Source organism: Agrilus planipennis, unplaced genomic scaffold (genome assembly GCF_000699045.2).
Source record: "Agrilus planipennis isolate EAB-ADULT unplaced genomic scaffold, Apla_2.0 scaffold100, whole genome shotgun sequence".
Lineage (NCBI taxonomy): Eukaryota > Metazoa > Arthropoda > Insecta > Coleoptera > Buprestidae > Agrilus > Agrilus planipennis.
In genome coordinates this window covers 291,867-310,889 of record NW_020442469.1, presented here as the reverse complement: position 1 = coordinate 310,889, position 19,023 = coordinate 291,867, and the positions used below count along the sequence as shown (strand labels likewise).

General features: G+C 34.9%; 1 protein-coding gene across 1 annotated transcript in view; it reads right to left on the bottom strand.

Annotated features, from left to right (window-relative positions):
• LOC108736187 (eye-specific diacylglycerol kinase) overlaps positions 1–18,811 on the bottom strand; it is a 275,242-nt gene extending 256,431 nt beyond the window's left edge. The window contains exon 1 of the mRNA XM_025981393.1: positions 18,434–18,811. The gene's annotated coding sequence lies outside the window, so the exon portion shown is untranslated. The remainder of the gene's footprint in view (positions 1–18,433) is intronic.
• Between the last annotated feature and the right edge of the window lie 212 nt (positions 18,812–19,023).

Below are 19,023 nucleotides of genomic sequence, written 5' to 3'. Positions count from 1 at the left end.
AATATATAAATAATATTTCTTTAAGGTCAGAAACGTTGGGGCGCGGGGCCCCCAAATGCGCGGGACCAGCAGCATTTGCTACTCTTGCTTCGTGGCTAATCCGGCACTGCTTGGAATTATTAACATAGTTAAAAATACAACGCAAAGTATCTGTAATAATACCTACTTGACCGGTTTTATTAACAAAACGGCCAAAACTAAATAATAGAAATCCAGAAATTAATAAAAAGGAAAGAGAATACTGCATTGACCGGAAACAGAACACACACAGCACTTCAAACAGGCAAGCGTTTTTGCCACTGCATTTCTGCGCGTGCGTAGAATAAAGCTTCCTCCATTGGCGCGACCGGACGACGCGTTGTCCCGTACGGATTCTGCACTTAAACCGAGTCATATCCTGAAGCCGCGCCAAGAGATGTTTCACATCAAAAATTGTATCTATCATTATTCGATTTTAGCTACACACCCACGTAGTTAAAACTCTCTATATAATGCTGAATACGTTAAAAAACTTCTACTTTAATTTCCAATTTCTTCTTCGCAAAGTTTTCTATTTATTGAAACTTCAAACCGTCTACCAATTTTAACTTTTAAGACAAGACCTAGTACAATTTTTTTGTTAGCTTACAAAGTTCAACAAAAACATAACACGTTTAAAGTATGGATGTTTAAAAATAATTTTCTCTCGTACTTTCGAAACATGGTTTAACTTTTGAAACTATCATCGGCCTTGTTGTAACATTTTTAATTTCTTGTATTACAGACAAAAAGTTTTGGAGTTTACAAGTTGATAAGGAATTTGTTGCGGTGGTATTGACGGGAAAATGTGGGTAACAAGCGGATTTATTTTAGGCCGGGGAAAAACTTTTCCAGACGTAAGGAAGTATCTCGTTCCCCTGAAGAATAATCTTTTTCCAGGGTTTTCCTTTCGAAGTTTAGATGGAAGTTTAATACCGGTTACAATAAAAAAAAAATAAATAAACATTAGGTGGGTGCTCTGCAACAGTTTACTCAAATATTTCAGCATTACTTCGATGCAATTCCATGAACCTTGTCTGTAAAGTTNAAAAGACAAATACTGCATTGACCGGAAACAGAACACACACAGCACTTCAAACAGGCGAGCGTTTTTGCCACTGCATTTCTGCGCGTGCGTAGAATAAAGCTTCCTCCATTGGCGCGACCGGACGACGCGTTGTCCCGTACGGATTCTGCACTTAAACCGAGTCATATCCTGAAGCCGCGCCAAGAGATGTTTCACATCAAAAATTGTATCTATCATTATTCGATTTTAGCTATACACCCACGTAGTTAAAACTCTCTATATAATGCTGAATACGTTAAAAAACTTCTACTTTAATTTCCAATTTCTTCTTCGCAAAGTTTTCTATTTATTGAAACTTCAAACCGTCTACCAATTTTAACTTTTAAGACAAGACCTAGTACAATTTTTTTGTTAGCTTACAAAGTTCAACAAAAACATAACACGTTTAAAGTATGGATGTTTAAAAATAATTTTCTCTCGTACTTTCGAAACATGGTTTAACTTTTGAAACTATCATCGGCCTTGTTGTAACATTTTTAATTTCTTGTATTACAGACAAAAAGTTTTGGAGTTTACAAGTTGATATGGAATTTGTTGCGGTGGTATTGACGGGAAAATGTGGGTAACAAGCGGATTTATTTTAGGCCGGGGAAAAACTTTTCCAGACGTAAGGAAGTATCTCGTTCCCCTGAAGAATAATCTTTTTCCAGGGTTTTCCTTTCGAAGTTTAGATGGAAGTTTAATACCGGTTACAATAAAAAAAAAATAAATAAACATTAGGTGGGTGCTCTGCAACAGTTTACTCAAATATTTCAGCATTACTTCGATGCAATTCCATGAACCTTGTCTGTAAAGTTCTAGTTGAAGCTATCAATTTTTGATATAAATAATTTTTCATTCAAAAACATCGGCAAAAGTCAATTTAGAATAAGTACATCAATCTAGGGTGCGATGGAGGTCAATTTTAGTAACAAAATACATAAATATCGTATTTTCAGCAGTTTTGTGACTGCAACACCTATGTAAAAAAAAAACTTTAAGTTGTTTCAATCCCATCTGCCAATAATGCTGGTGGGTGGGAAGTCCCTCCGTACTACGCCAAAAGGTACGGTGGAAGGCCCTCTTCAGCCTCCTTTCAGGAATCGTGAATGGTGGTTCGGGTGAGAAAGATGTGACGGACGATAGGAAGACAGAAGAGAATGAAAGATTATCTGTGGAATATTACTGCCTCAGCATTTGCCTAGGTGATCCAAGGAAACCACAGAAAAACTTAGATGAAGGCAGACTGACCCGGAATCGAACCGGCGTCCTTCCGAATGCTAAGCAATGGACTAAACCTCTAGGCCATGTCGCTAAAAAACTTTTGGGTGTTTCATTCCCACCAGCCACTAATGCTGGTGGGCGGGCAGTCCCTCCGAACTACGCCGGAAGGTAGGGCGGAAGGCCCTCTTCAGCCTGCTTTCAGGAATCGTGGGAATGGGTGGGTGGTGGTTCGGATGAGAAAGATGAGACGGACGAAATGAAGACAGAAGAGAATGAAAGATTATCTGTGGAATATCACTGCCCCAGCATATACCTAAGTGATCCAAGGAAACCACAGAAAAACTTGAAGCAAGGCAGACAGACCCGGAATCGAACCAGCGTCCTCTCGAATGCTAAACAATGATCTAAACATCTAGGCCATGCTGCTCGGTGAACCTATGCATCAACCATCAACAGCTAACCCCAAATGACTGCATCATATTGTTATGTAGACCTTCTTTATTTTTAAATATAAGTAGAAAATAACTAGGACAACACGAAAATAAATTCCTTTGAAGAAGATATATCCTGAAAGCATCAACTGTGACTGCTTATGTGTATCATCATACCATATGAAAGATTCTAACGAACTTACGCTGTTCTGAATCGGATCTAAAAATCGTCGTGTGTTGAAGTTATTTCTAACGGTTCGCTAGCAGAAATAGCAAGCTTCTGTAGATGTCCATCCATCTCCGATAGTGGATGCGATTCCACAGAAAGGACCTCCGAAAAAGCTCGCCACTCGAGCTAGTGAAACGTTAGGAATTAAAACAGCATCAGTTCACCTACTGACCTTTACCGCTTCTAATGAAAATGAAAATATGTTGGCCATAGGTAGGTACTGTACCCATTCTATAGGTCAGTTTTCATAGGTATATTTTTATATTGATATCAGCTTATCTGGTCTCAAATTCGGAATTCCCTTAAAACTACTTATATGTACTTGGTTCATGATGATTTTCTAAAGAAAAACGGATCGCAAAAATATTTATCCTCATTACTACAGTTTCCCAAAATGGTCCATAACATAATCATTTTAATGACTCAATTTGTTACAGATATAAGTAGAAAGATCAGCAAATTGGCAAAAGTTAGTGTTAAAATATACAGTCCGTTTTGGAGTGAAGCTCAACTTTATCTCTGTTATCTGGGTCAAGTAATTCAGTTTCTTTGTAAGTTTAAACGATATTGGATTGAGTACTTTAGCGAGTCGGAAGGGTGGTCCACTTGCGCTTAGTGTTGTACTAATCAAAGCGAAAGAAAAATCGTGTATTTATCTACTTACTTCAATCGAATAAGTTCACTTGTTTAAATATCCGCGAGTTTCGGGGTCTGAAGTTGATTGATATTTCGGTTGGAAATGAAAAGCAAGAACAAGACGCTTTATGTTTATATTTAAGAAAAAATCCTTACGATACTCAGTACAGTAAAAAAGTAAACATTTCCGTCTATCTATCTACAGAAGCTTTCAAAATTTCCTTACAAAAATCCATTTAACTCGATACTACATTTTAATATATCTTCTGCCTCTTGGTCCACATTATTGAAATACATAATTGACTTTCTCCCGGCTTTCACTTAATTTTCAAAAACAAGTGCTAAAGTGAATACTTCTAAAATTCCTAATTTAATAAAAGTCTGTAATCATGACTCCAGGCCTGCGGCATCTTTAAGACAGTTACATCAAATAAGCTGAACGATGAAGAAAAAGAAATAGAGGGAACAAGAATCTAATAAGATTGTTAATTTTAACGCGTAGTTGATCCATACGAAGTATTTACATTAAAGAAAAATAATCTTAACCATTTTGTACTGCTAAATATGATTCCCCTGGATACAGGGGTCGACAAACTGCAACTCGCTAGCTTCTTCAAATTCCCATTAAAAAAATAAGTCGAAATACTAGACAGACCCGTAATATACACGTATATATCTTAAACAAGAGACTTACACTTTACGACTGACGTTAGAATGCATCTCGATGAACTAAATCTAAAGCTTCGCGGAAATGGAAATATTGCATTTTCTTTACTGGAAAAGGTAAATGGTTTTGAAAATAATTTGCTTCTTTTGGCGGATGATACACGGAGATGGGCACATTACTTTATTTCCAAACCTTAAGGAATCATCGAGAAGGAAACAATGCTTCTATCACTGATGGTTACTTCACAATAACAATCAAAACAATGAAGAACAACTTTGCTGAACGATTTGATCAATTCAAAATAAATAAGCCTGTCTTGTCTTTCATTGCGAATCTTCTCATATCAAACAGCAAAGACCTAAATTATACTCCATTTAATATCAATGCTGGTTCCTCTGAAATCCAATTACTAGATTTAAAAAGTAAAGGTTTACCTGGAATAGTCTTCCGGAATACCATGACGAAATAAAAGAATGGCCTTTGGTGAGCTGACGATCTTTAAGTTTCCTCTTCCGTGAACTTAATAAAAAGCAATTTAAGGAGTCAAATAACTAATCAAAATTTATAATCAAGTTTTAAACTGAGAACTACTAGTTATGTGCCGGGTTTACCAAAACTTGATTTTTTAATAAACTCTCAGTCTTGTTTACCATAATAACATATTCTGCAACACAGCACTAGTAATAATATATGTAATAATAATAAATAAATTTAAAAAATGCTTGAATTTTGGTATTCAACAGTAAGTAAAACTTATAGTCTGTTACATTAACAGCACGGCTATTACAAAGCCATAAGGACCGACGCGCGTCGTTCTCAGGTCAACGATGTTAACGGTTAAATATTTCTTATTCTTATTAAAAATTTTAACTTGATTTATAGCAAGTGTCAGCTAATTGACATAATACAAAGAATGAATAGTGCAATAATATTGTGCCAACAAAATCCACGCTGAGGATAAGACATTTCCTAAGTACGCCCCTGATAATAACGAAAGATGTGCAGTTTATTGTCATTGGTATCTCCCCAGTAAATATACATAAACTTACTCTGCATTCTCTTTCCTCGATGCCGCTTTAAATTAAAATTTTTGGGTTCATCTTTTTATTTTAATATACCTCTTACCACCCCCTCTTTTATTTGAAGAAGAAGATGGAGAAGAAAAGGAAAACGATAATTTCTTTCTCTTCTAAAGTCTCCACTCATTCTCTTTATATTGTTTATGTAGCAATGTGTGAAATTGTTAAGAAAAAAGAAAATCGAAAGGCGCTCTTTCCTTTTTCTATCATTTGGAAAAAGAAAAAGAAAGAAAGAAAGAAACAAAAAAGAATTTTTATTTCTTGTTACCTTTCTATTGTCTTTCTAAATTTTTAATATCGGAGGATGAAGTAGAGGTGTCTTCTTAATTTTTTTGTTCATTAAAATTTTTTAAAAAAAAATTGATCCATCCGAAAAGGAAAAAGAAATGTGGATTTTCAAAAAGAGAAGGAAGGTAATTATGAAAAGGTATTATATGTACTATTAAAGTATCTAACCGTGTTTGCGATCGCGACCTTCTTTAAAGGTGTACTTATTTCTATTTCAGGAGGTGCGGTGCCCACTTCATTTAACGAAAGAAAAGGTGAAGATACGCAAAAAATATGAGCTGAAAAAGTAATTTTCATTAGTGAATGAATTAAGAGCTTAGCTCGGAGAATTTTAACAAAGATTAAATAGTTTATTAGGTAAAAATGGCTGACCTTTTCTTTTGTCTTTAAAATGAAGTCTAAAAAGTAATTATAGTAACGTCAACGACGTGAAAAAAATTGAATCAGTTGATAATCAAAGTCTATTATGAAAAATGAGCGAGCTATTGTTAATTTCTTTTTTACTAATTTTTACGTTATAACTATAAAATTCAGTGTGTTTTTTTTTTTAGCTAAAGGTAAACTACAACAATACCAATTGTAAGATTGTTTTTCAAAGAAAACGAAAAAAATAAAAGATTAATGTGTATGTGGGCTTCCTTAATTTAGTTTCAACTACATCTACCACTATGTAAACATTAAGTATTAAGTAAACCATCACACACCGGTCGGTCCAACAAAACCAATCAAAATTTATGTCCAAAACCCAAAATCGTTTCAAAAAAGCTATCACTACTATCACTATCATCAACCTAACTAGGTCTCATTTCCGACAAAATTCAGTTTCTCCGTGTTTCAACGCACAAAACAACAAACTTGACATTCTTGTGCAATATAATTAATATCTAACTTCAATCTTCTCAATAGTCCAATGGCTAGACAAAACTGACTAGCTAAACGTTCTATATTTGTCCTGTTCAATCAGGATTTTGAAGTTATAAGTAAGAACTCTGTATTGAGATAGTTCAACTTGAATCGACTACGGTGGAAACGAAGTCGTCGTAGCAAAATACATGAGTATACTTCGTTTACTTTCTGTAGCGATGTGATCTTTAATTTGACCGGCGCAAAGTAAAAAAGAACAGCACTAGGCCAGAAAAGGAAGGAAACGACTCTGGGCCAAACTGTTAACCGGTGAGGAGCGTATAACCCGTACAGTACTGCACGGAAAAATTGACCATTTCATCCACTACAATTGCATTGCTCAAATGTGCTGTTATTGGTACCATTTACTACTGAAAATATCAACGAGATGTTTATATATATTTGAAGACATATTAAAGGCTTTAAAAGCTTGTTTTCGACTCGCACTACTTTTCATGATTGAACAAAATTTTTGGCGAGTTCTGTATGAAAAAGTATGTTTAATGAACAAGAGTCGAGAGTATAATGAGCTTTTTTCTCCCTACCTACGATTTTGCCAGCGCGCATCCAAGACATTAGAAGGGGCACATCGCTAGAGAAAGTAAATGAAGTATAGCTACTACGTATTTCCAAAATCAAGAACTATGCAGTTTTAAAAAAAGGTACCTACTTAAACCATGAAAAAACTATTTCAAATAAATCGTATCCCTAGTCGCTATTACTAAATAATTAATTGATGTCCTCTGTTTAGTCAAATTAATTGGGTATTCAAGTATTCTTTAATGTACTTTTCGTTGTTCTTATTTGTTAGATACGTGCAATTTCTATTAATATTTTGCCTGGCGTCAATACCGCTAAAAAATGACACACAAATAGATACGTCTACTAATTTTTTACCGTCATATTTCGATCGCTGATCTGTTTTCGCTTTCCAATACAAAGTGGTTCTAAGAAGCTTTCAACAAGCAAGTTGTTTCAACAATCGGTCACGGGGTTGATATAAATGTTTCGGCAAATAATTCGCCGCGAGCGCGATCATTTTAACTCTGCTGCTTCTATTTTTAAGACGTATAATTCCTGCATGGAAACGATATCGATTTGTTCCATTGGAACAAAAATAGTCCTTCAACATCTCCGACATGTTTAACACCACGTACCCTTGACATTGAAATCGCTTTCCTCTTTCCTACGTTCTAGAATATGTATGTACACCGTATTATATCGGTATTAAGTATATGTGTAAGCAAAAGGGAAGACTTAGAGGACTCGAAATAATATTTGACGAATTAAGGTCGAATTTCATCATGAGGAATTTAATAAAACTTGCTCAGAATTCTTTGCAATCGCTTTTCGAAAAATCCTAACTAATTTAATCCTTATTAAGTCTGACCTTGCGAAACAACAAACGCTTTCAGGAATAATAAATTAATTAAAATTACTATGAAACACAATCAGTGGATCTTCCTCAATGTCCTTCAGAAATTAAGAAAATGTAGTATATTGTAAATATCACAAACAATTTCTACTTTTGGCGCGCTTAACAGATAAAAACGACTCAAGCGTGGCAAGACAGGACGACGTTTCATACGGCAAGCCTCGTGATTCGTCGGTCTGATATTTTACTTCTGCCAGGAGTATTCTGAAATTTTTTTTTGTAAGTCTATTTAACAAAAAAGGCTTTTGTTTAAATATTGTAAAAACGAATTTCGCAAAACTCATGTTAATCCTTCTGATCTATTGTTGCGCCGCTGAACAAAAACGATAAAGCTTTTATGGTGTACTATGCTAAGAATTAGGACCAATGAGGAAACGTACTCATTATTACACTTCTGTCATTCAGATTCTCCCTTAACCCAAAATGACGGTGAAAAAGCGGCATTTTTTGGGGTATCTAAAAGGCTCTAATGGACCAATCAAGAAAGAAGACTTCTAAAAGAATTTCAGAGAATAAGATGAGCTTTCACATAAATATACGAGAACCTTAGTTAGAAAGAAGCTCTTTCACCCCCACACAAACGCAAAATTGTATTCTCCCTATTATGGTTATTCAAGAGGCAGCGGTTTCGTTGTCATCTCACATACAATGTCATACTTAAAATGAAATTCAAAATTAGGTAAAAATATTTTAACGTAGTAGTTGTTCAAATATGACGTAAATGGATTAAGAAATAGGAGGTTGTAAATATAAAAAGTGTTGCAAAATTCACGCAAGAAGTAATTTTGATATTAAACCCACGTCTTTAATGAAAATAATAAATTTTTTACTAGGTCATGAAGAAAACAGTGTAGGTTATGTATGGAATAACATATCAGGCGAATGTCTTCCACGGCTCATCCCTTGAGACGTAAGTAGTTGTTCGCTTGTTAACATAAACCTTTGACTTCCAAAAACCCCAAAGAAACAAGTCCAACGACGTTAAGTCTTGGACTGTATAGCATGTGGCGCCATCTTGTCTAAACCATATGTAGTCCACGTATCTATCATGCAAGTTAGGTACAAAAATTTGGGCTATAACGACTTGGATTTTCCGAACTCCACAATTTTATTGATTAACAAAGTCATCAGATATAAATCAGCTGAAAATGATTTTGTTCGAAAGATCCACATCCTGTTGTTGCTCGTTAATCGATTCAACGAAAGTTTCCTCACTGTTCGTAATCAGTAGACTTCAGGTTTTAACTCAATTGAACTTTGTAAGTATAAAAGATGCAAGTCTTTCTTGATAATACGCTGTAGAAAGCTATTCGATGTGGTCAGTTGAGGCCACGGTAACGAATTGATGTTCGTGGTCATATTTCAGCACACCAGCCTTGTATTCTAGTTTATTTTCAAGTCCATTGTAGCAAATATACGTTACGTATATGTTATAGTTGCACTTCGAGACAAGATGCAAATTAAAAATCGAGTTGGAACCAGCCATTTCACCTTTAGTTACGTCTACATCGACATGAGCTTGACGATCACAAATAACCCCATTAAAATTTTTGAAGCGTAAAATTCAGTTGCCAATCTCGTCGAAGCTTTCAACGACGAAGCAAAAGTCTTTTTAGTCCTTATCGAGGAGTAGATTCGTTTTTTTTTTCTACCTTTTGTAGAACGAAGGCATACGAAAAAGAGAGAATTGGCTTAAAAGGAAACACCAGATCGTGTTATATAAGGAAGTGCTACATTTCGAGGATTCGATTGCAAAAATTGAATCATTCTGTTTCAGTTTAACCACTTACAGTAAGTAGACCAATTTTAAATTAGACAAATATCGAACACTCTTAAAGAAATTAAAGAAAAAAGATGGTGACCGACGTACACGCGTTTCAAGTTATTACTCTATTTAGGTACATAACTATTTATTTAGCCAGTATGTAGGCACTTAGTCATCCTCTATATTATTACAATACGAAATCAAATGTTTGTACCCTTTTCAGCAAAAACCACGCAGTTAATCCATATAAATTTGGTACTTATACACCTATAGAGTTTAGTTAAAATATTTTGAATTAATATAGTCAGTTAATTAATATTTTTTTCATAAAGTTTCAATATTATCATTTAAATTCTTCATCATTGCCAGTATCATATTCTACGCAGATGATTACCGAAAGCACACCTTATAATATTATTGCAATACAGAATGAATATAGCCTGGTAAAAGGATAAATAAATAAATAAATAATATAAAAGTTTCAAAAGTCGTACAGCATTTACAAAGATACATATATTAAACAAGCTGCTAATCTATTGAAGAGGTTAACAAAGAAAATATCTCATCATCATGATGAGCTAATCTTCGCATTTCCCTAAAACTAGAACAGCCCACATCCTTAAATATTTGCGAACAGTAATCTAATCTAGATCTACCTCTACTCCACTTAACTCCTGTTTCTGCCTCTAATACGTCTCTGACTAGACCTTCATGCCTGACAAGGTTTTCTACCAACCTTACTTGCCTATTTTTTATTGACTTCCATAGAGTTCTCTGTTCTCCTTTTCTTTCTAATACCTCTTCATTTCTAACCTTCTCTATCCACGATATCCTCATCATGCGCCTGTAACACCACATTTCGAATGCTTTTAAGCAACATACACCTTTAACAATCTTTTTANTAATACACAGTCTACCAATAAACATCTCTAATATGAGATCTATTGACATGTATCTCCTTTGATGGTCTGTCCACCGTCAGGAATGTAATATATATGGTCTACCATCGTTGTTTTTCTTTAAGTCTACATTCTTGTAAACAAAAGGAACGACATGATTACTACATCTCACTTCGTTCAAGTTGTCTTTAAGTTTACTAATGATCGTAACACGTTAGAGGTAGACCGCCTACAATTATGTATTTATTTAAACAATTTTCGATTTCAATTGACTGTTCTTTTTCAACGACAAAAATATGTATCTAGTCCTTTATAATAAAACTGATAAAATATAAATATACGTAGCTACCAATTAAGTAAAGAAAAAAGATAAATTTTACTGAAATAGTTTCTTATTTTTATCGGCGCAAAACTGGGCATAAACCAGGTAAGTAGGTTACCATAGAAAGAACGTCTGCTAAATTTATCTGTCGCATCTGCGTTTTTTAACATCTCCAACAAACGCATGTTTAATCTTGAAACGTAAAAGAAATCGTTATGAGATCAATAACACACGCTTTTGTAACTAAATATATGTTTTCATTTTACTAAAATCATTTCCGTAGTATTGCATAATAAATAAATATAAAGAAGCTAAAAACATAGTTTATTTGAAAAAGGCTAAAATTGATTCCTAATTTCAATATCAGAAACTTTTAATCTAACTTACAGACAAAACTTTTTTAATTTTACAGTTTTACAGATTAACAAGAATCAGATCATATCGATTAATACAAAACGCATATTTTATATAGACCAATGGTATTGTACAAACTACTGAGAACTCTGTGGGAAATCAAAGCTGGACGATGCTCTAAATCCAAAGTCCCTACTTGAAGTTCTTTAGTCCTTAAAGCCCAAAAGACAAAAAATTGTCAATTACTTCGAAAGTAATCAGATTCAAATACTTGAACACTTTGAAGGTAGTGATGATCAAAGCAGGAGCCATACTGTCCGAGTCTTGGTATTTGTCTTGGTCTTGCTTATTCGGTGTTAGTCTTGATCTTCCTCAAATACTTCTACTCTTGGTCTTGGTCTTGCAGATATAGTCTCGGTATTGGTCTTCTTCTTGCTGATATAGTCTCGACCTTGACTTGGTCTTACTGATATAGTCCCGATGTTGGTTTTTCTCTTACTGATATTGTGTCGATCTTAATTTTGATCTTACTGATATAGTCTCGGTCTTGACCTTGCTCATTTAATCTGATAATTACTTTTTTAATAATTCTTCTAAGAACAAATTTATCTATTTACCGACGCAATACAGCCCATTTCAATTTGTTAGAATTGTGACCTTGAAGAAATCTGCACGAAGATAGAAAGAATACACACTAGGCGTGAGCAAGACAGAAATAGTTGCAACAAGCTTGAACGAGCAGAGCTCTCGATGGGCGGTCTTAGGAGATCGGCTAGAACTGTACAGTACTAGACGAAAATGTTTAGCAATTTCTTAAAACAAAAATGTATATAAATTAACAATAAAAAACAAAGCAAAAGTTTTATAGGTGTGTAGAGCGTTAAGTTAATTCACTTGTTATTATTTTTGGCTAAATATGCTTTTAAATAAAGATTAAATTTTAACGGGGCAGTTTAAATAATTTTGCAAATGATACTGTACACTTTTGTCTAGTTCTCGCTCGATGATCGGTGAAGAAATGAGCTACGCAGACAGATATGATTGAATTTGGAATTATGTTACGGCGCATCTTAATTAAGGAAAGGGGCATATCTTCAACTTCTTGAAACGAACAGTAATTGTCTTAAACGCTGAAATTTTGTCATACATGTGAGTTATTCACGACTTTGAAAGAATATAGTGTCGATAGTTGTGTTATGAAAACTCAAAAACCTACCCTTCCCGAATCTTCATTCTACCTACCCTTCCTCCTACGCATACATTGTCTATTCTTCCAACGCACAAATTGACCTTTTGAAGAAAATAGTACAAGGTAAATAAAAAATAAATGTCGAAAAAAAAATTAGTTTGCCTCTATACCTCAACCGAGGACATTCTTGCAGATTCATATTTTCAAACTGCGAAAAGATTTCTTTTTTTCTATATTTTGTGTTAAAATCTATTAAAGCAAACTAAAAATTTCAAGTAGTTTAACTCATAAATTCATCGGAAGTAATAATTTTTCGTTTAGTCTTGCTTATTTGGTCTTACAAGACGCATATTCGGTCTTGGTTTTAGCCTTGAGTTTGTTCGTTTTGATAAAGTAACAACTACTTATTCATGAAAGGATTTCAATTATGTTCAGTACATTCAATCCTTGAATGTATTGGAAGCACAAAACACTAAACCTCTATCCAACTTTGATTACAATAGGTCCAGTGGCGGGGTTGAACGCGCAATAAAGGTAAGTTGCCCCTTGTTTCGCTCTCGACACCCCAAAAAATAACAAAACTTCAATAAGCTATTGGCAAAAATATCTAACTGTAGTTTTATCATGTAATTGATACAGTTTTACGTGTTTTATTTATATACTTACGACCGGAAAAGACAGATAAACAATAACTTATTTTAAATATGTAAATGTTAAAAAACGTCAATTTTTCACCGTGTAAAGTACATCCTTAATGAAAGCCACAGTGAATTTATTTCTTTGGCTCTGCAGTATACTCAAATATGAGAAAAACAGCAACATTAATTACATTTTTCATCACCATAAGCAAAACAAACTGCTCTATTTTAAAGACCAAGGTAACTACTAAAACTGTTCATGTTAATGGAAGGCAATTTATCTCAATCGAACAATTATTATTTATCCGATAAAATGGATCAGAATACAAGAGGTGTGGCTGGCAATCCTGCTGCGTATGTAATTAATTAGAATCAAATCTCGTTATTTATTAGTTTCCATATGAAGATTAATATTCTAATTAATAATACGATAAACGATCAAGTTCGTCAAATCCGTCAGTACATCATTCAATATTCGATCGGCAATTTGGTTAATATAGTTTGCGGTTATAGGGGATTTAAATAACGAATCAGGGGCGTACAACAAGTAACCCCTACACATCATAACTAAAAGATCAATAAGATCAATTATTCATCAATCAAAAGCCAACAAAATATTAAAATGTTTTACACTCCGACGCAGAGGCTACAAATTACAACATAATAGTATTACAAAAGGTGACTTCAACGTGCTGTTGCCATTGATTTTTTGATTGATTCGCCCAGTCTATACCTTTTGATGCAAACGCACTTATCGTGGTACTTTAGTATGCGGTCTACCAACAAGTGCCTTCTTTAATTTACGGTCAACCGACAAGTAGGTGTCTGCTTTAATTTACGGTCAACCGACAAGTAGAAATCTCCTTTAATTTACGGTCAACCGACAAGTAGGAATTTCGTTTAATTTACGGTCAACCGACAAGTAGGAATCTCCTTTAATTTACGGTCAACCGACAAGTAAGTATATCATTTAATATGCAGTCTACACCACGAATCTCCTTAAACGTGCTGCATACCGTCAAGTATCTCGTAAATGACCTTTAAAATGCAGTCTACCGACAAGTATATCTTTTAATATGCGGTCTACCGCCTATCCTTTAATATACGGTGTACTGACAAATATATCCTCTATTAATATGGAGTCAAACGACAACTATTTACTTTAAATTGGTAACTGCCAACAAAAATTTCCTTTAATATGGGGTCTACCAACAAATATCACCTTTAAGATGCGGCCTACTCACAAGTGTGTCATTTAATACACGGTCTACCAATAAACATCTCTAATATGAGATCTATTGACATGTATCTCCTTTGATGGTCTGTCCACCGTCAGGAATGTAATATATATGGTCTACCATCGTTGTTTTTCTTTAAGTCTACATTCTTGTAAACAAAAGGAACGACATGATTACTACATCTCACTTCGTTCAAGTTGTCTTTAAGTTTACTAACGATCGTAACACGTTAGAGGTAGACCGCATACTGATGTAGCACCAATCATTTGATGGTTCTGCACCTCAAATATTGTAGTTAAATTGACTAACCTATTCCTTTATGTTTTTGTTCTTTGCTCTTTATCGTAGACCTTTTCGTATCGGATCATTTTATTAACCTATCGAAATCCAGACAAAGCAATTTTTTTTCAATTTCATCGGCATTATTCTTTAGGGTCGATAAAAATCTTAATCTTTTCTGCTTCTGACGCGTACCATCGCATTTCTGTTCGGTTTAAACTCCTGTAAGCAATAACATTATCACATCTGCTGCTCGATCTCCCAATTTCTACTTCAATTACGATCTAGTAGAAAGCTGCGATTTCCACCCTCTATGAATTATGAAACGATGAAACGTGGAGATGACGTAATCTAGCGACGGAAGTCTCGGCAAAATTTTACGAATTTTCACGTTTGCTCTATCACAAATTGAGTGGTTTCAAATCCCGACATAACGAAGAAAAAAAAATTGTATTCGTTGAAACGATATTGCTAAAGATATTTTCAAACCAGCGAACACTTCATCATCATCGTCAGTCAAGATCTTGAAATCATTATATTAATACGTCAACGTCGCAACTTCTGATACGTTTTTTTTTTGTTATTTATTATAAAAGAGGGAGAAGAGTTTTGCTATACTTATGTGGGCAAAAAATTTAAATCGTTTGTGTATGTTGGCGTTAAGGTAGATAAAAAACTAATCGTAAGAAAAGGTAATTCAATCGTCTGGAACCGAATCCGAACACATCCGGTTTTATGTTTTTGTAATTGTTTTAATGTGTTGAAGTTGATTTGAAAGCAAACTGGTCGAAATTTCGACCCATGCTAAACTAGTAAACAACAAATTTATCGAATATTATTCATTTTTATGAATATTAGCATTGTAGACTTAGGAGAAACAGTAAACACCAATGAGTGCTACGGCAATTTCAATCGACAAGCGCTGACTGACGGCGTCTCTTCAGAAAGCTGTCACCCAAACAAAGCAGGAAAATTACAAAGTCAATATATTAGTGGTCTAATTCAAGGAGATTTATCAAAAACGGAAAATTTGACTACTACAGTTTGACTGCTTGTGTCACGAAAAATAACTTTTAAGTATTTGTAATGAACTACTATTCCATTCTAATTTGGCTTTGAATTAGGTAAAAGATAAAGGATTTTTAAAATGTTTTTAAAATACTCAACGAAAATTTAGAAGAAGTGGCTGATTTTCGATATCTATAGTAGGAAGTCAAATAAGTCAGGATGGAAGAAGTAGTAGGGATATAAAGCAGAGGATAGCGCATGGTCGAGTCGCCTTCAATAAAAAGAAGTCACTGATATGCTCGCGAACGGTAAACAAAGGACTCAATGGAAGTCAATAAGAAATAAGTGAGATGGATTGATAAAACTCCTTCTCAGTCATGAAGGGCTAGTCAGAGACATACTAGAAGCAGAAACACTAGTCAAAAGTAGTAGAAGTTGGCCTAAAAATAATAAAGGAAGTGGGATGTTCTAGTATTTTTAGGGAAATGCGAAGATTAGCTCAGAATAGAAAAAGAATGGAGGTTCGTGTACAACTGGTCTTAAGACTGACTACTTATGATCATGATGATGAATCTCCCCCTTGATCGTTCGTCTCCCCCACGGAGTAGAAACAAAGAACTCTTAACTTCTTTAGTATACTTACAATTCCTAACAGCAACAATACACTAGATTGATGTGGAAGAACCGTTAGGACTCCCAGTATTGACGTCACATTTCAACTTCCCAGTTTTGAATTCTGGATGGTGTTGTATGTTGCTCATATACAGATTTAATTCTGCATTTCTTAAACGTAGCATTATATTTACCTATTGCCAGACAGCTGCACTGAGCTTCGCAAAGTAAAAAATAGTGAAAGCTTAACAGATATGCTGGAATTATTACAGTTATCGTGGATAAAGTTTGTAAGTCTGTAGTACACGTAACGTAAATATCTACTTAACTTCCAACCAAAATGAAATATTGTCTTGCTTCAAACCGCTTTTACTCGTAAAGTAACCTACGTCATTCATTATTCATGACAAAATTACATTTCCTTCAAAGTTCCCCGGTGGATTTTTATAGTACACGTAAGAAAAACAAAAGACGAGCATGGTGGGTAATACAGAATATGAGGCGTAAGACCACTCATAAATCACTTCAAGGCATTTTTATAATAAACTACAGGGATAACGATGTGCTTTATAGATTGGAAAAATACAGTACCTACTGGGAAAACTCCATTGCATGTAAATAATTTAAATGTTGGCAGTTAAGTAACAATATCGTCTAATAGAAAAACTGATCGTGACGGTTCCATACCAAGGCAATGGATGTAACAAAAAGTCGCAAATTTCTTAATAACGATTATATAAAATCTGCAATGTTCCTAAAATTTTTAGAAAAACATGTAGGAACTTTGCTGTATTCACAATTCTAATTTTAATATATAACAAGTCAGATTACCCTTGGTTCGCTCAGTAAAAAGGTGGTTATCGTTCGGAAGAATTCTCCAACCTTCTAGAAAATTCTAAAACATTCTCGAACCCTGTAGATTAGGGCATTCAAGAAAAATCTGTGGCAGTCTGTAAGGTTCTGACTCAATTAACACATTTACTAACTCTGTAGATGGGAAGAACTTTAAGGCGATAGTCTTTTAACCCCCATATCCTTGAAACCAATCCCTACAGCTAAAAACCGAAAATTTCTTCATGGACGAAGATGGAAGGCTATCATACCATATTCCCCTTAAGAGACTGTGGGATTCGGTTGAGGAGCTTCAGCGACACGTACGGTCAAACTACACTTACTTTTATTGAATATATTGATTTCAAAATTTAAGGATATTGAATTTTATAGTAGCTCTGAAGTATCCCAAATAAAACTAAAACGCATGGCCCAAAGAAATGAAAGAAAAACTACCTTCTGTATCTTGCCATCTCTAAAATATTAACATCAATACATTTCAGTATTAATACTATAGTTATTTTATAAGGGTTTCGTTCCCTTTTCCAGGATGGATAATCCTAAACGTCAATATCGTCCTTTTATTAGAGAATATAAAGAAATCAAAGCCGTCGATTTATCTAATCCAAAATGGAACTAAAACTTCATACAACCCCTAAACTTCTTTCTTGATTGTTATTGTCAGCGGTGGAACTAAACCACGAAATCTGCATTGTCAGGTCTGTTTCATGTCTAGGTCACGAAAAGTGGTAATCAATTGAACTCCACAAAACTTCACTGTATTAAGGCTGACAAGCAGAAATAAAAGCTTCTAGGAATTCTCTACATTTTCTTGCAAGTTTCTGCCCTGGAGACGATTCCTTTGGCTGGGAAATCCCATAACTATTAGTTTTCCAGACGACTGTGGATAAACGCAACTGATACGTATGATCCTTTTAGAATGGTGAACTTTTTACGAAGCCCCGTATTGAGGCACAAGACCGCCGACGTCCCGACGCTTAGCGACGCCTCTGGGTATTGTATTTTTTTAACACTCCCCAAAAATAACCTTTTCCTTCAATAAACACTTCCAGAGAAGAGCCACTTAAACTCCATTTTCTTTAGTATGTGGTTATCTCATCTAAGTCAATCCTAACCAGAATACAATTTTTAAAGAATGATCCTGGTGAAAATAAATGACTCGGAAAAGTCGGACTTATAAGCAGATAATTGAATTAATACCCTTTTTTGGACATTTTAAAGAAGACCCATTAATATATTTTTATTAAATGTTTACAAATAGACAAATGATTGAAATATATCTTGCGATTATAGTAACATACCGACTACTTAGGTGTCGTTCATCACTACGTCGATTACACTAATAAGAGCTACGGTGATCGTCATTCTTATTGGGATGGTAAATTACTCGAGCGGGGATTCCCATCAGTGGACGATCGTCAATCGGGTGGTCGCATGTTCGCGCGACTTCAGGACGTGCCACATGTTACACCGCGGGATAACAATTACTATTATTTACTGTTATTGTTCACGAAAATCATACATACATATACGCGACAAAAACACCAAAAACAATGAGACACACGCGCGCCGCAAGGAGTAAAGTATTATTTGTAAGTGATGGTGAGATTCAGGTAGATGGTGGTGGTGAACGCGGTTCTTCGTCCGTGTACTCCTTGCATTCAACTGAAGTCGCGTCCGCCGTCACTCTCCCGACAACAAACTGATGCCCACTCGGAAAAGACGCCGGCAACACGCACGCGACGACGCCGGATAAGCGTCGAGACGCAGGTGCACGATAAAAGAGGTGGAGCACGCGGTTGACGAGCACTTTATCACATACATATTTTATTTAGGTTATTATTCCTTGAGAAAATGAACTTTCTCGATTCTTCTCGTGTCATCTCTGGGC